The following is a 5,652-nucleotide window of genomic DNA, read 5'->3' as shown; positions in this document are numbered from 1 at the left end:
TTCCTAGAATAGAAATCATTTAGTTATATTAAACAAGCATATGATAGGTGATATGCTGAACTAGAAATGAAAATAATTAACTTGAGTCCCTTTTTTATTAGTTGTTCACCCTTATGACCCCAGCAAAGTCATTTAACCTTTCTATGCCCTAGTTTTTCTGACTATAAAATAAAGATAATAATAACTTTATGCCAGTCTGTCTCTCAGAGAAATTATAAGAAATAAGAAATTAATGCTCTAAGAGGTCTTTGAGGTACTTAGATGAAAGGGCATAATTACAAATACATATTAATAATTAGCACTGATATCCAGTAGAATTCATGAGCATTCCTAAATTTGTTGCCTGTGCAGCTCAGAGAACATGAAAAATCCTGTTTTAAAACTGGCTTAGATCTATCTCCCTGTTTCCTTCCATCAATCCTTTATTTTGCTCTTCATTTGTACTTTGCTTAATTCAAATGAGAGACACCATACAATATTTAAACTCTGTGTTTGATTTATTTCACTTAATATATTCTCCAGGTGTCTCTATTTCCTGTCTTGAATTTATCCTTCCATATAGTGGAGTAGTAAATGGAAAGGGGTCCAAGAGATGGAGGGGGAGGGAAGTGGGGAAGAAGGGGAAGCAAAAGATTTAAGGTGTGCCATGTGCGCATACCGGAGAACTACAATGAGTGTAAGCATTACATGTTGTAATGAACTAAAAATAACAATAAGAGTGAGAAAACGGAGAAAGCGGGTTTAGAGATGGAGGTAGAGAGGTGGATGGAGAGAGGAAGGGGATTAAAAAGAATCAAGTTTTGTTATGTATTTATACCTACTCCCTAAGGTTAATATAAACTTCATGTACTTCAAACTTGTATTAATAAAATAAAACATAAAATAGGCCTAGATTTCTTCTTGACCTGTGAATTTACTTTTTATCATTTAAAACTTTATATAGTAACAAAATAATTGTTAGTAAGTAAAAGAAGGGAAGTTCTAGTGACTACCATTTTTAGGTCCACTATTGTAGCTAATGTATGCTTTGGTAGAAAATAAGGTAAGTGTGGTTTTGTCAGACTTAGGCTTCAGAATGAATGAATAATTGACTGCAGTCATTTAAATGGGATTTTGTGTTTAAAACATCACTCGTGTTTCTATAGAATAAACATTTTGAAACAGTATGATGAACATTACTTCAAACCTGCCATTTGCATTATTAGTGCTTAATCAGAAATACATAATGAAATAGATCGTGAGGTTTGTTCAGTGTTTATCCCTAAAATTGATGAAGTTTTTTCATTGGATTGGTGGCTTCAGAATTTCTTCTTGGACAGGCATGCACATATGCAAACATTTAAATATATTTATAACCATAGGTGCCCATATTTACATACATGTTTATTTTATAAAAATATATGAAGGACTGAGTAATCCCAGCACTCAGGAGGCTGAAGCAGGAAGATCACCACAAATTTGAGGCCAGCCTGGACAACCTTATCTCAAAAATCAATAAAAACACACACATGCATGAAAGTACACTATCTAGTAACAACAAAACTTTATAGTTGGGTTGTTTAAAAGTTTGTCACCATCAGTGAAAAAAAAACTCAAAGTATGTGTTTTATTGTGGCTGTTTCTTCATGATGTCAGGTATCAGTAGTCAGAAAATGTTTTTAAGGATGAATACAAAATATGTTTAGTTTGGAGGAGAAAAAAAAACCCCTATGATCACCTCAGAAACTTTCCGGGACACGTAAGTATAATTTTTCGGGTTGGAGCAGGTAGGCCTAAGTAGCTGGTGAAGATGACAGTCACACATATGATAACTTTCTGAACATATCTGTTTGGGCTTAGATATGTCAAATGACCTTTCTGTTGTGGACACACAAAGACTGGGATGATGACAGTTTCAGTGTCCGGAATCCACCCTTCTTGTCCAGCCTGTGGACACCATATTGTCATACCGGTTCTCTATGGAGTTTAGAGGATAAGACTGCTTCCCAAACACAACAGCTCATCAAAATGGCCTGCATCGCGTTAAGGGAAATTCAAATTCTCAAGTCTCACTCAATAATCAGAGCTGTTGGGTGAAGCCAAAGGTATGTCACTGTAGCATCCTCCCAGATTCTAAGGGTTGCCCAGGTTTAGGAAGTTCTGGTTCCAGTAATCTGTCCAAGATCATAACAAACCCTAAATATAACCGTGAACTACTGTGGCTCCAATCTTATGAGTCCAGTTTTGTTTCATTGGACCTTTTACTGTCCTTTTACTGTATGATGGGGCAAGAATGCAAAGTGGAGAGAAAAATAGCAATATTTTCTTTTTCTTGTTAATGTTCTGTTACATGAATTTATGATTAAATGAGCTAGTATTTGCAGAGTGCTTAGAACAGTGGTAAGTCATGTAAGTGTTAAATAATAAATCTCAATGTGCAGCTGCTTAGAGAGAGGGCGGTGATGTCCTATGTTAGAGTAGCTGCTGCCACCCAGAACTGGGCCCTTTGGGAGGAGGAGGTGAGAAGACAGCGGATGACCCCTGTGCTGTCGACAGGAACATGGAGATCTGGAAGATCAAGAAGCTCATTAAGAATTTGGAGGTGACCCACGGGTGATGTTTGAACTGCTAAGAAGTTATCCTTTGTTCCACAGCAATGGCACCAGCATGGTATTATTGATCATTCCAAAGGCCAGATTTCACGAGTGGCAAAAATGTTAGCAGATGAGTTTGGAACTGTATCTAACATTAAGTAACGAGTAAAATGCCTTTCAGTCTTGGGAGCCATTACATCTGTACAACAAAGACTCAAGATCTTAACTGTACTGTATACCTAAAATGTACCAATAAACTCAATGAGAAAAAGAAAAGACTCAAACTTTATAACAAAGTACCTCCAAATGGTCTGGTTGTTTACTGTGGAACGATTGTAATGGAAGAAGGAAAGGAAAAGAAAGTCAACATTGACTTTGAGCCTTTCAAATCAATGAATACATCATTGAATTTGTGTGACAAGAAATTCCATATAGAGGCTCTTATGGCACTACTTTCAGGCAACAGCAAGTTTGGCTTCATTATAATAGATGGTAGTGGTGCACTTTTTGGCACACTCCGAGAAAATGCAAGAGAAGTCCTACACAAATTCACTGTGGATCTTCCAAGGAAACATGATAGAGGAGGTCATTCAGCCTTGCATTTTGCCCGTTTAAGAATGGAAAAGTGACATAACTGTGTTCGGAAAGTAGCAGAAACTGCTGTACAGCTATTTCTGGGGACAAAGTGAATGTGGCTGGTCTTGTTTTAGCTGGATCAGCTGACTTTTAAACTGAACTAAGTCAATCTGATAGGTTTGATCAGAGGTTGCAACTGTAAGTTTTAAAGTTAGTTGATATATCCTATGGTGGTACAAATGGATTCAACCAAGCTATTGCGTTATCTACTGAAGTCCTCTCCAGCGTAAAATTCACTCAAGAAGAAATTAATAGGATGATACATTGATGAAATTAGCCAGGACATGGGCAAGAACTGTTTTGGAGTTGAAGATACACTAAAAGCTTTGGAAATGGGAGCTGTAGAGATTCTAATAGTGTATGAAAATCTGGATATAAATGAGATATGTTCTTCATAACCAAAACACAGAAGAGGAGAAAATTCTCTAACTCCAGAGCAAGAGAAGGATAAATCTCATTCCACAGACAGACAGGACAGGAACATGAGCTGATTGAAAGCATTCCCCTTTTGGAATGATCTGCTAATAACTATAAAAATTTGGAGCTAAATTGGAAATCGTCACAGATAAGTCAGAAGAAGGATCCCAATTTTTTAAAGAATTTGGTGGAATTGGAGGTATCTTGTACCTAGCAGATTTCCAGGGAATGGAATACCAAGGAGGAGATGAATTTTTTTACCTTGATGACTACTTCTAATTCTTTTTTTACCTAGTCGACATAGGTCTGGCAAAACGTGCCTCACCCTCCAGCATCCAACCCAAGGAGTGTACCAGCAGTGGAATCCAAACAGATCCCTGCCTTACAATTGGAACATTTCCAGAATTTAATCTGTGAGCATTGGATGCTGAAAAGAAAACCCAAACAACCGGACCCAGCCCTACACTTTGGTTTGTCATGGTGTCAGCACAGCAGCCTACAACTGAGTTCCTAAACGTCACTTTGGACTAATTTAAAAAAGAACCCCAGTTTTTACTTTTACTCCATGGTGAAATTGGTTGCTCTTGTATTTTTTGAAAAAAATGATTTTTTACCTTCATACATAGAAGCAAAAATACTTTAACTGCTGTAAACCTTCAAAAGTTAATAGAAGTGAGACCATTAAATAAATAAATAACAAATCTCCACTGTCTTAGCTTTCACTTTGCCTGGGATTCAATTAGGTAAAATTGCATTAGATATTAATATTTTCTATGTAGAAAAAAGGTAGCATCCTCTACCGTTGTTTGTCATGGAAGCCTGCACTTGTACAGCTCAAGATATCTTTGTATTATTTCTCTTAATCATATTAATGATGTATTTATAAAATAAAATTTTGGAAAAAATATGGTACTGTATTATATTATTTAATAAATGTTAAGAACATGAGATAAGGTATTTTGCACTGACCTCCTTACACTGGACTGGCTCCAAAATTGATCCTTATCTTTATGTAATTAAGTAGTCAATATTTAGAAGCCAGTGTCTTCATAAATTGGTCTTCCAAATGAAATAGTTCCCTTAAATGAGGTAATCGATATGCTTGATTCTGTTTAATTCATTTTTGCAAATTTCTTCAGTGGTTTTGTCTTGAACATGTATTTTTACTTGCCTAAATAAAATTATCTGTTTTCATTAGTAGAAAGTACAGAAACCAATTTAATATTTTAAAGAGCCCTTTGATACTTTTTGACAAATTATATGAAAATGAGCTTTGGTCAGTATCTGTCACTATGAAAACTGATACCCATTTTAGGTTTTGTTCAATTTTATAAGCTGTATTATTTTTCAGAGGGATTTCCCCACACCCCTGCATCAATTTATAGGGGCTCCTATATTCTAATGTGTGCATGTGTGTACCTAGCATAACTTCATGTCTTTCTCCATAATTTAATCTTTAAATAAACAGCTAAAATGAATTAGTCTATCATAAATGGATTTTTTTCCTGGGAAAATAGAAGTAGGGTAAAGTAGAACAGAAGATATTTATAAAGTCAGGGGCCATCTGGCAAGTATAGTAAATTAGACCAGCAGGTACAGATCGCAGAAGCCAGAAGAATCAGATGCCATCCCTAATGAAGCAGCCATGGAAGGGAATTAGATTCCAGTAATCGGATATTTACAGTATTTCAGGCATTGTACCAGGCACCTTACAAAAAAAGGAATGGCTGGCTAGGGCCCACAAATCTAGGAGGTTTAATTCTTGAGGATCAGAGAAGATTGTATTAAGTAGGACACACGAGCACACTTTATTATTCTTTGTCCTTTTATACCTATACTATATTGTTTATAAGAATTCAGTGAAAAATGAGATAGTCTATGTTAGTCATTATTTAACTTTTTTTTGGTACTGGGGATTGAACTCGGATCCTTGCGCTTGCAAGGCAGGCCACCGAACCGCTGAGCTAAATCCCCAGCCCCCAGTCATTATTTAACTTTTAAACCATATCCACCCTTTCCTCCTCTA

The 5,652-nt window shown here is 36.1% G+C and overlaps 1 pseudogene; it reads left to right on the top strand.

Annotated features, from left to right (window-relative positions):
* Positions 1–1,491: 1,491 nt before the first annotated feature.
* LOC104853052 lies at positions 1,492–4,297 on the top strand (annotated as a pseudogene).
* Positions 4,298–5,652: the final 1,355 nt, after the last annotated feature.

This window comes from Fukomys damarensis, unplaced genomic scaffold (genome assembly GCF_012274545.1).
Source record: "Fukomys damarensis isolate Sample0158 unplaced genomic scaffold, DMR_v1.0_HiC HiC_scaffold_17, whole genome shotgun sequence".
NCBI classification, from domain to species: Eukaryota; Metazoa; Chordata; class Mammalia; order Rodentia; family Bathyergidae; genus Fukomys; species Fukomys damarensis.
The sequence above is the reverse complement of the archived record's forward strand: the minus strand, read 5'-3'. Positions and strand labels throughout refer to the sequence as shown.